A 16,270-nucleotide genomic window follows, 5' to 3' on the forward strand; every position below is an offset into this window, starting at 1 on the left:
AGATGAGTATCAAATCCTTCACTATCTTTTCTTTTAATCTGCATAATAATTATCATATTCAACCGTTAACCTTTTTTGGGGACTGTAGTGCCATTTAGCCCACATTCTTTTTAATGTTCTACTCCCTAAGAAAAAGTACTCATCTGTCCTTTTTTTTATTTCTGAGAAAAATTAGCAACGATTGGATAAATGCATCACATTATTGTAAATATTTTTCTTTCATTTGGTTGGTAAAAGTTTCAATGTGAAAAAAAAGGTAGGAAACACTGCTCAAGTTACGTATTTATTGTGTATCATTAAACAATTAAAACAGCGATTACATCTCAGATGAACAGAAATTATTTGACAAATATTGCGAAGAATTAGTTAGATGCTGGATCTGATTTTTAGGATAAGAATAGTGCTACTTTTGCCTGTGATAAAAATAATGCATTCGTGGAGATTATTTTTTTACCTTCATATTAATTCTAATTCTTTGTGCAAAGGCGGTTAATTCCATCTGAATTTCATAGTTTCATTTTTAAAGTAAGTTATGAGCATGCATTTACATTATTTAATAATAGAATTATATTTAAGTAATTGAATTAAAAATTTAAAAAATAAAACTATGCACTTTTAAATACGAGCCTTAATAAATAGTCAATAATAATAATAACAAGAATAAGGATAATAATTGAAATAATATTTATTGCAATAATAATAGAAATAATTGAAATAATAATGAAAATAATAATAATAATTGAAATAATAATGAAAATAATAATAATAATTGAAATAATAATGAAAATAATAATAATAATTGAAATAATAATGAAAATAATAATAATTGAAATAATAATGAAAATAATAATAATTGAAATATTAATAATTAAAATGATAATAAAAATCGAAATAATAATAAGAAGAAGAGATATATAGTAAACTTAGATGTAAAAATTCCTAATGAAATGATAAATAAAGTATGTCAAAATTACATTACGTTGATAAAAATATACCCATTTGTTTAACTATACAATATAGTTTATATTATAATTTATTATTTGGATTCAATTTATAAATGCTTTCTTGAAATATTCTCGTGATGATGTAAATCAGTTTAAGGATATCTAAAATGTAATTCCTTTGGTTTGCTTCAAAAAAACTAACATAACTAAACGAAATGAAATTGTTATGGTTAAATGCATCCTCTTTCTTCAGAGGGAGCTCCCTTAAAACATGAAAGTGTCCCATTTCTGTACTGATTATACTGATGTTCTGCGTATATTCTTAAGTTTTTTCATTCTTTCCCAGACGAGTGAAACTCAATGTGGCATTTTCTAGCAGATTTAAATTTGTGAAGATAGATCCTTTTACGACACTGCTATAGTTCTAAAGTGTGTGGCTGCACAATAAATCTATTTTTAGAAATATTTTTCTAAATTAATATCATTCTGTCTTCTGAATTCCGTTGATTAAAACATCAGTGAAATATTCTTATGATAAATTAAAAATTCTATTATTTATAAAACTATCAAAATTACTCACTAGAATATTTTAAGAAATTATTCTATTCTATGGTAAAAATTATCTGTTCCTTTTTTTCTCATCTACAAGGAAAGTAATAATAAAACTTTGAACTAAATAGAGGATCCGATCTTAAACGACGCCAGATTTTTTTTCATAGCATCCAGTTTATCAATACATCGTTGAAATATTCTGATAGTTAATTAAAAATCATATATCCTTTAAAAGAATTAAAAGTATTAAAGTTATCTTTTCCTGATTTTTTCTTTTGAAGTTTCCGAAAATATGAAACACATCTTTTTAATATTGAAACTATCAAAACATACTTTTTTAAATTACGAAACTTATTTTAGTGATAAAATGCTGCTTACTGTCCCCTTTCTGTTAATAGAAATTTGTAAACACCTTTAAAACAACTATGTTCATTTAACCATTTAAACCATTAAAAATTTTCATTTGATGTCTTTAAACATTTCTCCGCCGAAATGTCCTAACACAAAAGCATAAAAAATTTTATTCTTTTGGAAACTGATTTTTTTTAAAATAAAGTGATCCCCAGCTTCTTTAATCTACCAAAAAGTATCAAAATATTTTTAAAGTTTTACTTTATCACTAAGCATTACAAAACTTTTTTCTCAAAATTCAGCTAAATTTTTTAGGACAGCTGTATAATTGTATCCCTTATATAAGAGAATGCCGGCGCCCTGGCATAGGAGTAGCACATTTTTCCCGTGATCTGGGTTCGAGTCCCGGTTTAGGCATGGTTGTTCTTCCGTTGTTCTATCTGTGAGAGGTGTGAATGTGCCCTCCTGTAAAAAGGGGTTGTGCAAGCGAATGAGTGATGCGTGAGTAGAAAAGTCGTACTCCTATAAAAAGTCGTACTACTATAAAAACAAGAGACGCTCCCCCAACCGCTTAAAATTGATCTCTTCGTAACAGCGGGTTTGTCCAAATGGCAAGTGCCATAAGAAACAACATATAAGAGAATGCAATTTATTACCCAAACTTCTAATCGTAAATACAAGTAAATAACAAAACACAGACACTACTTAGAAGCTTCCGAGAAAATGTATTATCCCTAAGCCTGGCAGAGAAGAAAAAGGACTTACTTCATATAAAGAATCTACACTAACTACACATATAGAGATAGCTCTTAGAACTCTTACATGGACTTTAGTATATCTATAAATGTCAGGAATTGTGGATTACTTTATCTCCTAGAAAAGTGAAACAGTAATCTCAGAGATTTCTGAGGAGAAGGAAAATTTTCAGTTTCTTCTTTTCATGTGGATGATTCATTTCAGGATTATAATAAAAGAACTAAAAAAAAGTGAACACTATTTGCTTAGAAATAGATGATAGCGATGTGTGAAATTATCAAAAGATCAAATCCAGCTCCAAACTGCGTCCTTTTAGATCTTCCCGACAGCTGGGGAAAGGACAAAACGGTGAAGAAAAATAGGATTATAAGCGATTTTATTATCTGTTACGACATAAAGATATTCTATTTATTCTCACGATAGAAAAAAAAGAATGTTTTACAAACTATTTGCAAACTAGAAAATTATATGCTTTGTTCATATTAAATTTAATTTTTTGTACACATTTTCAATCTTGAAAGACGCATTTGTCAAATAATTAGTTTAATTCATAATTAACTATATAATAATCCATTAATAATTTTAGTCAAGCATAAAAATGCCACATAAATTGCGAGTGTAATGTTATTTATGTAAATGATAACTTCTGTTACGACATAAAAATATTCTATTTAATCTCATGTTAGAAAAAAGGGACTGCCTTCTAAACAGTTTGCAAACCAGAAAATTAAATGCTTTTTTTTTTATCTAAAAAGTTAATTTTTTCATATACATTATCAGCCTTGGAAAAACGCATTCATCAATAATAAATTTCATGCCCAATTAACCGAAAAATAACCCATTAACAATTTTAATCAACCATAAAAATGCCACATAAATTGCGACTGTAAATCTTTTTATTTGTGTAAATAATTCTGATAATAAAGATGCAAAACAGAATATTCTAATGCTCAACTCCGCTTTGCGCATAAGACAATGTAAAATTAGGAGAAAATGAATAATCTTCAGTTTCCGTATTTTATAAACAATTCATACAGAAAAATAAAATGGATTATTTAAAGTGAATTCATCAACACAAAATCAATCCAAAATTGGTTTCTTGAATACATTTAAAAAATGAAAAAATAATTGCTTTACTTCTAAAATGAAGCCATTTGATGTTTTAAATAAATGGTTATTTTTTTTAATTGTTTGAAGTATAAAGACCGATCGGCTAGTCTCTTCTTATTTTTAAAATGAAAATAAATTTATATATATTGTACAAATATTTTCATTTAATATTAATACTTATTTAAAATGAACTTTATATACCTATTCTGCAATAAAGCATTCAATCTGATGTTTGGAAATTATCGAATTTTTATTGAATTAATGTACACAAAGGTCTTTAAAATTTCACAGCTTCTAAAGTGATCATGTAAATTTATTTTTTTTGTTTTGAATTATATCAAATATTAGTAAAATTATTCGGCGAATATCAAAATTTCTTATTTTATAAACATTCGCTGATTTAATTTTTCGCACAAAATGAATAACATCTTCAAATTTATGATTTTTTTTAAATCTAAATTAAAGTATTCTCTTTTATTCAAGTATTTAAGAATGAAACAATTTAGAAACATAACTCTACTTTGCATATATAGACTCTCCAATCAGGTATCAATTAAAAAATTTTCAGTTTTTTTTATTTGAATATATATATATATATTGTTACAAATCTGTAATTTTGCTACCCGGCCCGAATAGTGTCATCGTAAGAAAGACAATTGTACGATCTGTCCTGTGCATGTTGAGTGGGTGCCGCGTCAATAACCTCGGGGCTTGGCGACAAATTTGGCGGCTTGGCGATGCATTTGGCGAGGTTGGCGACTAAATGGATTACACTGGAAAGTTCGAGAAGCTTCACGATCCATCCAGTAGGAACTAAGATACACCTAGGTACGCCCTGATTGGTCTGAAGATTCTAGCCCCGCCTCCCGGAGCTATAAGAGACGGCGGGCACTCTGAAGTTGTGTGGATAGTGAGAAGTCGTGTCGTGTGTATCGGAAGAAGTTGTGTGGATCGTCAAAAGTTGTGTGTGTGTGAGAGGAGTCGGAGTTGCCGACAAATAAGAGAAATTAGAGGATGAGACAGCAAGAAAGCTGCTGAACTATTAGAGATTAAATGCGTTGATTTATTACGATTAATTTGCGATATTTGTAGAAGAAAAATTTTGTAACAATATATTTCCAGCTATCCGGTTATTTAATAATGATTTTAATTTGACATAGTTTCGCAAGCATAAATCGTCTTTGCTTATATTGGTTTTCTGGCCGTTTTCTGTTAAAATATTCCGTTTTGTTCGAATTTTTAGCTATAATAACACAATTTCAACATAATTCTGCTAGCATTAATTTGCATATCTCCGCTGTCTAGTCAAATCTCAATTAGAATATCTACTGATTTTTTAATATTAATAATTATGCTTCTACTTTAACATAATTCTGAAAACATAATTTTGCATGTGTTCCTCCTAGATATCCAGAAGGTAGTTGAATCGTGGTTACGCTACTTTAAATTAATTAATCACGTTATTACTTTACTTTCTGTTTCATTAATTTTAAGAAATAAATGCTTAGTTACATCGTACAATGTCCCAATCCCATAATAAAAAATTCATGTTAAAAAAAACTGATTACTTATCATATTCTCCATATTTCACCCTCGAAACCATAAACCCTGCAACTTTTGACGAGATTCTTAGTTATGTTTTGTGTTTTCAAATTTTATCCTTTCAATTCCTAAACATTTTTTTATGATAATGAATTTAAAAAATTCATTTTGAGTATCAGTTTGATCCACTGATAAAGAAAAGAGGCCAATATTGGTTTCAATTAAACAATCATTTCCCTTTCGACTAATTTAATTGAATATAATTTTTTTTTTAGTTTAATGTGGATTTCATATTTTAGTTCTGTTTACTAGAAAAGCAAGTGATCTTAAGATTTAATTATTTCTTTACTGTTCTAAGACTTGCTAAAAGATTTTATAAGTTTTTGATGCTTTTAAAATTTCTAGAATTTACATTTTAATTATTTTCGTATGCAATTTTAACTATTTTCTTATGTAATTTTCTTAAGTAGTTGAATTTCTCTAATTAATTATTACTATTTGATAAAATCCATGCAAGAAGACTACTCTAGCCGTATTTTAAGACCAGAATTAATATGTAAATCGCTAGAGATATACAAATATTTCCTATTAGAAAAATGCTTTAAGGAAAGCAAAGAATGATATACTTTGCTGATTGAGTAAATAAATACAATGCCAAAAATGTCATTTTTAGTAACATATTCTTGACACTCTAATATTTTAAACAAAAAATTTCCACTCATCGATCAAAACTATTTGAGTTATAAAGCTTTGAATTTCATTATTTTAGACCAATCAGCTGCCATCTCGATGATAATCGTGCTTTGATTCCTCGAATTGATCCTTGAAGTAGTCTAAAATTATGATATTCAAAGCTTTATAATTTGATCGACATTGATTGCAAAAGAATAGTGGATTGTTTTTTCATTTAAAAGGTTGGTGTGTAAAAAAATATTTTTTAAATGTGATAAATATAAAGGAAGACTGTATAAAAGCTGAGATGAATAACAATTTTTTTAGCTCATGTTTATTGTCTCAAATAGCATAAAATATAATTCTTTACTTTTTTAAGAGAATATTTTCTGCTGTAATTAAATGTCTGTCTCCAATGGTTTAGGAATTAGCTACTGAATTATGATTAGAATGGATATTCTTTATATTAAAATGAACATAGACTTTTTTTATAAAAGTTATATAAAACATTTGAATATGGGAATAATGCTTTTAAATTTTAGATAATAAAGCAATTTAACGATAAAAATAAGGTAATAATCGCAACAAAATTTATATGAATTATGTCCATCTGCGTAAAATGCATTGGAAAAGATAGTTCTAACACAAGGCAAAGTAACAGAGCAACAATGCAAAGTATAAGATCAAAGTAACAACAATAATGCAAAGTAACAGCAGCAAAAATTACTGGGGGAAAATATCTGTGCTTAAAATTAATCTCGAAAGCAAACAATAAAAAAATGTATTTACTCTGCTTTATTTCTTACCCATATCCTGATTTTTTCTGATTAAATCTAGTATTTCGCATTTCTCCCATTTTATCTCAAAAAAGAAATAATTTGTTTCCAGATTTGCTCAGTAATAAGACGTGTAAATGAAAATAAATAAAAAACAATAATAAAATGCGTTATTCGACTCGTTTCGCATTTACCATGAGTATATCAAAGAAACAGAAAAAAAAATTGGAACCTTTTTATGTAATAAATTTTATCTATTTAAATAGCGTTATGCGTAATTTGAAACAAAGAAAATTGATTTTCCACAATAAAAAAAAAACATACATTTATGCATTTTAAAGATTAAAGTATTCGAATTTTATTCATTTCTTTTATCTTTCGTTCTTTCATTTTATTCATTGTTTCTTTTTTTATTCATTTCCTTTCTTTTTATTTTGCAGAACATTTATTCATAAAGTATTCATAGAAATAAACCTTGTCATTTTATTGTAAAAAGATTCTTTTGAATAACTGGAGTTTATTAATGTAAAATGATTATTTCATGTACATTTTATCTTAGTTTAAATTTGCAATAAATTCAATTAAGTTACTTACTTTATATCTGGCATGCAACAATTAATAAATGTTTTATAATAAATATATGAAATGTTACATTTCCCCATTTCTTACTTATAATATATATTTTTTCATAAAATTGTACTTTTTTATAAAACTATTTATTAATTTAATATTGAAAGTTTTAAATATAACTTCCTTCAGTATGCTTTTTATGTTACAGAAGAATTACTAAATCTGTTTTTCACACAAAAATATAAGAAAACTGGAATAACTTAGAGATTTATTTGTAAAGTAAAACTTGTAACAAAAATCCTAGATTTTTTAAGATAATTGAATAGAAATCGTAATGTCAAAGTAGTTTCTAAACTAAGTACATATCCATTATAAAAAATAAAATTTAGATTTTCCTCAGCCGTAAAAAGTTTTTTAAATCAAAATTTTTGAAATTTTAATTTAGAAGGCAATTTTAAATTTAGCAACATAACAAATAAACTTTACATCTCTACAATTTAATAAAGAATGCATGCAGTAAAGAATTATTAAAAAAGAACCCATATTTATTGTTTTAAGATATACAAGATTTTTTATATAATTGAATTGAAATCATAATATAAAATTAGTCATTAAATTAAGCACATACCCATTATGAAATATATATATTAGATTTTTCTCAACGGCAAAATATTTGTAAAACCAAGATTTTGAAATTTTAATTTTGAAGGTAATCTTAAATTTAGTAACAAGAACCAATAAACTTTACATCTGTATAATTTAATGAAGAATGCATGCAGTAAAGAATTTTCAAAAAATAACGCATATTTGCAATTTTAAGATATGTAATTTCACATGAAAATCAAAATTATTTTCATTTTAATAAAGCGAAAATCAGCAATCATTTTTTCCATCTACGAAAGCATTGATAACTTATAAATTTACGATACTTTCATGGTTATTTCGATTTTAATAAGAGAAATGTTGCAATCTTTAAGAAGTACAACTCTTACTAAACTATGAAACTTTAAAAGGGGAAATGAAAACGACTGAGAGGCTATTGAAGAAAATCTCTGAAGACGACATTATTACAATGAAGATCTAGCTTTTCCATTCAGATACGTGGATCGTCTTTATTGAAATTCATCCTCTGCTCAAGTAAAATCGTTCTCAAGTTTTCAAAAGAAATGAAATGGAATATAGTCACAAACATATGGCTTCTTCGAATGAAAAAGATTTAAAGGATTAAAAGACTGTGTCTTACCGAAAGAAATCTATTCTTGGGGGAACCTACTTACACAATAGGGAATCTAAACAATCTGCTGCAGTGCGCCTATACAAAGGGACCAGAAGTCTTTTTCTGGAAGTGAGGAGAACAAATAAATATGGAAGGAAATAATAATATATTTTGATATTTGTTTCATCTAATGTTCGAAAAGTTTTCTTGGGTTGTTTCTTAGATTTAAAATATTGGAGAAATTAAAATATTCACAATAAATTGAATTTTTCTAACTGGTTAAGCTTTTAATTAAATGAAAATCTCATTGCGAAATTTACAGGAAGGCTTTTAAAATTAATAACGAAATTTCTTATATTTCTGAATAATGGTTGACTCATGGCTTCAGAAAACATTTATTTATATTAATGGCCCGTTGTGATATTACAATATAATATCTAGAATAAGCCCTTGTAATTTTGAGCCACGGTTAGATAACGCGGATGGTATCTGAAAGCTTGCCATCCTCTTAAACTTTTCGGCTTTAAGATTGGGAGGATAATTGATTCCCAATGATATGACGTACATCAAGTTTGCTTATATGGCGGTTCTTCCGTGGAATAAGGTTCTGAACCAGAAACCCCTTGGTTCCCAAACATTTGCCTTACAACAAAGCCATCCGATGTCAGAGGAAGAAGCTATAATATCATTTGGCAACTATATCTTCAAATTTCCAGTTTGCAGAAATGGAATGATATTTGACCTTGAGAGATTTACAATTTACCAGCCCGAAATATAGGTTGATCTTTGATGTAAATGAATCTAAAGCTAGAGACCTTTCAGCTTCGAAGCTAAGACTTCGCCACTAAGTCAACGAGATGCGACGTCAATTATAATGTGCTTAAAAACTGATACAAGCTGAGCATTCATTTAGGTTAATTTAATTAATAAGCAATAATAAGGTTATAAGCAATAATATAAGTAATAAGCAATAATAAGGCTATTTTGTAATGGACTTAGTAACTTTGCACTCCGGTCAGATGACACCTGAGTTAGCAACCCATCTTCACACTTCCACACCCTACCAGAGGGATAATTTAGTTTAATTGAATCGACGTAACGTTTTGAAACGATATAAGGAATATATAAGACCGATCCCCATTTTTGGGAGCAGAATTTCCTCCAAAACTTTGCTAACAGAGATTTCAGATCGATTATTTCAGTTTCTTTGTAATAGTGTCACTTTTCCGGCAACATGGGGAATATTTCGGGACTAGCAAATTTGAACCGTGGTCAGATGACGAAAACATCTCCTGAATCGGCATCCTCTTTTCAAACGTCTACTACAGGTTAGAGGAAGGATGTTTGATTCACGCCATAGATTTAACCTGCATTATTAATGTAATAAATGTAATAATGCAGGTTAATAATTAGTGTAATTGAAATTCGATCCAGATACACTCCAATCCCAAAGCTGAGATCTTATCAGAATGTTGCTGCTACTCTCATAAAGAGTATAAACGGCTGGCACTAATTTCATAAAGAGTATAAACATCTGTATCTCATTAAGAATTGGTCCAGTATTTTTCTAGTTATAATATTTGATACGGCGTGATGTAAAGTTCTTAAGATCGAAAAATTATGTTGGAAATATAGTTTGGGTGATGACTTGAATTTGATTGCTGCTTTTTATCACATTTAAATTTTAGAGCATACAGAATTGACAAAAATTAATTATTTCTTCAATTCTTTTTCAAGAAGTTTAGTTTTGAAATGGTATGTGATTTAATGGTTAGTTTCAGAAAGCCAAGGTTTTTTGTGCAATGAATTTTCGAAATATTTTTAATAATAATTGACTTTAAAATATTTAATAATGTTTCTTTATGAAAATTAAGGAACAAAAAAATGTTTGCTTGGATAAAGAACATGCTTAACAAAATAAAAATTGCACAAAAATACCTTTTTAAAACGCGCTTTTATTATTATACAAAAAAATTGAAATTGATCTTTATATCAAAAGTATGAAACACAATAGAAAATGCTAAAACTTTAAAGTGCTGATAAATATACTTTATACAAATTGGTACTTTTAATTTTAATTAATATTTAGGTACTTTTTTTATTATTTAGTTTAATATCGTTATTACCTTCAGACTCTTTTTTTTTTCAGGGCTTCAAGCTTTTACGATTTTACTTTGACGTCCATTTTTAACAAAAAGAGATTATTTTCTACTTTTTGGATCAGTAAAAAAATGCGTGAGTGTAAAAACCTTTTATTGCTTTTTTATTCTTTATTTTTAATATATTCTATATTTTCTTACTATAAACATTATGAATTCTTAAGATTAATTTTTAACAAATCTATTACAAGATGGCGCCACATATATTGAAGTTATAATTTAGCTAAAATTAACCGATTAAGTGATCGTTTAATTCTGAAACTTTTAACTGCTATACGAAACTTCAGAACTCTCTTACATTAAGAAGGAAGTAAAAAATCTATTATAATATCCTATATTTATGATCATGAAATAAGTCAACTTAATTAAATGCCGATAATAAAATAATCCAGACTCATTGTCTTATCGCAGAGAAATTTGCCTTGGAGACTTTCTTAAATTTTTAGTTGCTAATATTTTAGAAAAGAGCTACATTTACAATATTTGTATGTAAATTTTTCATTATATTTTCCTGATGATAAATGAAGTCTAGACGGTATAAATAATTTCCTTTTAATATGCAGAAAGGAAATGCAAATATAAGGCAAGAAGAAAATAAGACAAAAAGAGTAAAACGAAGCAAATACTATAAATTAAAAGATAACAAACGTTTTATTGTTTAATAACATGAACAAATCTTAACTTTATTTTCTCATATTTAATTTTATATTCTTCTATTTTTTCCGGAAACCATGTTAAATTTATCATTTGCATCATATCTACACAAACTCTTTAGCGTAAAAAGATGAAAGTGAAATATAATTTGTCTAATTTAGTTTAAATTTATTTAAGATTAAAAACTTAATTACGGTTTTACTAAATTTGGAATATAATATTAAATGTTAATTTATCGTAATATTTGTTTAGTATATCAGTTGCGTATCGTAGTTGTTCAGTAGCAAAAGAAGCAACAAAATATCGTGTAGCTAACTAAAAATTCGCTATTTGTTTGTCCTATCTTTGCTTTCTTTTTTTATTGCATTTATATGTTGTACATCTCTCTGGTTAAAGGTTAATTTTAACTCGCTTTAATATTTGCTAGGTATTTCAGTAGCATGATTATAGAAGGCAATTTTCAAATGTCATGCAAATGACGTGGTGAAAACTGCTGTACGTTTTTTTTTTCTGAATATCCTTTGTTTTTCCGTGATTTTTATAGCTAGTTGATCGATCCGGTTGACTTTAGCGTTATCTTATACTAATACTTTTTCAGTATCTCAATTTTCATTATTATATTAAACAACATCAAAATTTTCATATGGCTTACTTGGTAAATTGTTTCAACTTCTTTTTTCTGCCTCTTCTTTGTTTGTTATAGACAGTTGATCCATCTGGTTAAACTTTAAAATATCCAAATTAGTTTAGTATCACAATTTCCTGATCACTGGAAGAAATTTTATCCTTTGTTTCCTCTGATTCTTCCTTTTTTGTATATATAACTATTAGATCTATTTGTAGAGAATATTTTGCATTGAAGCAATTTAAAATAAAATTAATTTTTTAGGTATAAAAACTAGGCAGAGTTTCATCTCCTTGACTTTCACAAAATGAAGTGATTTGTTTTTATTTTCTTTGTGTTGTAAAGATCAATTATGCATTTAAAAGCATTACTTTTCTCCCTTTGAACAATTTGGTACAAAATTCGATTGATTGGATTAGAAGATTTAACGTTTTGATGTACAGATAACATAATAAAAATTGTTCTTCCAATTTTTTTTATATTTTTGAGTTTTAACATTCATATGAACTCAAACAAACAGATCAACAGATTGGAAAGCTTTTGATGGGATTGGTTTAATTTTTTATTAACTTCTCAAATTTTGATGATAAAAAATTATACAAAACTTGTTTATCATAATCGATATGTTTTTTAGCTACTGTGTTCGGATGTAAATGGATGGTAGGTCGTTAGACATCATGATGACGATTTCATCTAAAATCTGCATATTTATTATCAGGAGCTTACCCAAGAAAATTCAATCTAATACAAATCATTGATCCAAAATGTGAAACACATGTACAGCTTCTGGTTAAAGACCATATTTTATATTTAATTTAACCACATTTTACCGTTTTGGGGTAATTTTTTTCATTGACATAATTTCAGAAACTGTTATTTTTTAGACTTAAGAAGATGAAAAATGTCAAAATAAGTCAGAATCAGAAGGTCAAAATTTTTGTTGATTACAAAGTTTTCTTTACGTATATTTCTTTTATGTCAAAGTATAAATTGCAACTATATTTGGGTTAAATTTAAAGGTAGTCGTAAAACGCAATAAGTTACAGTTTAGCAAACTAATTTTAAATTCAAGTGAAAAGTAGTTTTTCTACTTTTATTAAAATTTTGACAATGTTTTGAACCCCACCCCCATTTTTTATCCCAAATCTAAAATAAATAGATAAAATTGGTTTTTAAACCTATTAGTGTACTAAAATATAGATATTTTATTTCAATTATTTTCTACTTTTTATTTATAATTCTTTATTAGAAACGCTATAAAATCTTGAACTCATTTTTCTCACAAACACACTAATATCACGTCCACAGAATGCAAACAGCTACGTGAAGTAAATGGAATACCGATTTGATTATATTAATCTTTTAATTGATAATTGAATTCTAAAGCATTAAAATCGTGTATTGTAATTAATAATGCGCAAGTGTAATCAATTTCAAATCTTTAGAATGCCAAGAAGTGGCCGAAAATTCGAATATAAAATTCCATGTCTGCAAATATGAAGTAAATAAGTTTAAATAAAAGTGTTTAAAAACGCATTAATTACATTTAAACGTTAGATAAAAGTAAAGATAATTCATTCCTGATAAAAAAAAAACACCTATTAACTGGGAGGTGACTTTTCATTAAACAAAGTTAAAGAAAAGAAATTTAACTTCATTCATTTATGAAGAAGTGGATGAACCGCAGCAACGCCATTCTTTTCCCCAAAATATATGAAGTCTGTACCGATCAATGCTTATGGAGCTCTGTCGTCTCTATGAAAGTGGGAGATGTAGTCTAGGGTCCCTCTCTTTCTGTATTCTCCCCATCTTTCTATCTTTCTTTTTTCTTTTTCCTCCCCTTCTGTTCGCATTCCGCCCGTCGTTACAACCTTACACAATATGCGCAGTGTCGCGTGAGATGAGATAGTTGATAGCGCATAAACAGCTCATATAAATTAGCTATTGTTTTCTCTCCTGTTCTTGAATGAATGAGTTTTGGTGTTTGTTTAGTTCTTTGGATCGAATATGATGTCTCGTTTCTACGAATCGAAATCAGGATAGAAATGTTCGTTAAGTTGCCTTTCATGATAATTAGCAATTTATTTCTGTAATTTGAGTAGTGATTATATTCCTATTAGAGACAGAATTCCGTTTTTCTCCCAGAAATTCAGATTTATTGCTTTATGTTTCGTCAAATATAAACTGTTCTGTAAAGAAACTGATTTATAGATAGAATATACGGATGATACTCTGACCAGAATATAGAACATTTTCGAGCATTAAAAATATAGATACTATGCGGATGATAAATTTAGATTTGATTCTCTATAACCAAAAACAGTACACAATTTTTTGGAGTCAGAAAATACGCTTTTAAAATCATTGCTTGATTTTTCTGCAGTAACAAAAAAATTAATATATCATCAATCCAGTCTTAATCAAAGAACTAGTACTCATAATGTAAAAGACTGTAAATTCACACAAAAGGGTAGGTTTCAGAGATTGCAAGGTTAGTAAGTGTTGATTATATGAATCCCTAAGAGATTAAAAATAATAATTGTAATACAAGATTTGTCATAGAAATCACAATTTCTATAATTGTGATTCTTCAGTGAATCTATTTCTGTTTTAGTGATTATTCTTTCTGTTAAATTGCGATTTCTGTAATTTTTGAGCTCTTACTTAGCTAATATATTGTATAATTCCACATTGCAGTAAATAACTAACATTTGAGCTTTTTATTTCGCATGGTCGGAATAGTTTGTTAACTAAATTTAATTACATTTGGATAAACAGAGTTTCTGACAATTAATCTCGAATTACCTTAAACTATTTTGTGGTCATTCTATGTTTGAAGGGCATAAGCATCACACTGAATTTCTGTTTGTGAGCAAATGAGGATGAAAACGCAGGAATCGAAAGAGTTTAATTTCAATAAACTAAACCTACAGAAATTCTGGAAAGAGAATCATATTTCAGTTTTAATTCGCATTAATTAATTCACTGTTTCATTCGGTCGCTGAATTGTTAGAAGACTTGAACTCATTATTTCAAAGTTTTCTCTGATTATTGTGAACATGTTTATTTCGTATTAGGTTACTTATTGTATTGACCACTTTCGTATTGATCATTTTTAACCAAAAGTTTCGTCAGATAATTAATGGAGAAATAAATCAAATTTTGAGAAACGTACTAAAAGAATTTTCCAGGAAAACGGCTATTTTACTTTCTCCAACATAATACAATGATAACTTTGCATTCGGAGACACTTTGTTTTTTTATAAAGATGACAGAGTCTTCACTTTTTTAATAGTTCTTTTTCTATGTGCCTCTTAAAATAAGTCAAAATAAAAATCATTGTTATATGTATGTATATTTCATGCCCTTTTAAACCATAGGACTTATTTCAGCTAAATAAAGTAGTTATATGCTACAAACTACGATTATCGATTGCATTAGACATAACGATTGAAATCGTTATAGAAAAGACGAGGTAGGATGGAGTAGAAGCTTAACACATCATAAAAGATTAATATTCTGGAAATATTCCCAAAGTTATGGCATGTTGGAAATTTTCACAATCTCCGAAAACCTTCAAAATATTTTGGAGCATTTTATATCATTATTTGGATATTTTTCAACAACATTTTATTTTAGAGCAATTAAGAGCGTTATACATAAGAGCACAAATTTTAAAGAATTATAGGTCAAACTACACATTCCAGGACATTTTTCATGATTCAGAAATATTCTAAAAGTTTTCAGAAATTGCTAGAAATTTAGACGCATTCTAATGCATTTTAGAGCATTGTTCTATAACTCATTGAAACATTCCATAAGACTTGAGAAACTAGAACTTCTCTGAAAATCTTATATCTGAATTGATAAATTAAATAAATTATTTCGCATAAATTCAAATTCAGCTAAATAAATGCCTATATTTTTATTAGTTATTGCACAGATTTTGAAGTATAAAAAACAAGTTCTTTCAGCAAACTTTTCGCATTTTCATTCAAATCAAATAATTTTATGATGATGAATAGATAGAATTTGAAAGGTTAATTTTTTGAAAAAAGAAAATGCAAAGGAAAATTATGTTTGCTTCTAAAAGTTTGATAATTTTTTGTAAAAAATAGAAATTAAAAAGCCTTCCAAAAAATTATGATTCTCGCAATGCAGATGCAAAACAAAATGTAGATTGCAAGGCCACAAGATAATTAATGGAATGAAAAGATTCTGACATACGTAAATACAAATATAAAAGGGTGATAAATCATATCTCGTAAACATCTGTGAACTGAAAGAAAAACGAAATTCAACACAATTTTATGATAATGAAATTCCTGATAACGACGTGGAAT

At 27.5% G+C, this 16,270-nt stretch overlaps 1 long non-coding RNA gene across 1 annotated transcript in view; it reads left to right on the forward strand.

Moving 5' to 3' along the window:
- LOC129958875 (uncharacterized) overlaps positions 1 to 10,662 on the forward strand; it is a 240,028-nt gene extending 229,366 nt beyond the window's left edge. The window contains exon 3 of the long non-coding RNA XR_008783340.1: positions 10,639 to 10,662. This is a non-coding gene — a long non-coding RNA (uncharacterized LOC129958875). The remainder of the gene's footprint in view (positions 1 to 10,638) is intronic.
- Positions 10,663 to 16,270: the final 5,608 nt, after the last annotated feature.

Source organism: Argiope bruennichi, chromosome X1 (assembly GCF_947563725.1).
Source record: "Argiope bruennichi chromosome X1, qqArgBrue1.1, whole genome shotgun sequence".
NCBI lineage: Eukaryota > Metazoa > Arthropoda > Arachnida > Araneae > Araneidae > Argiope > Argiope bruennichi.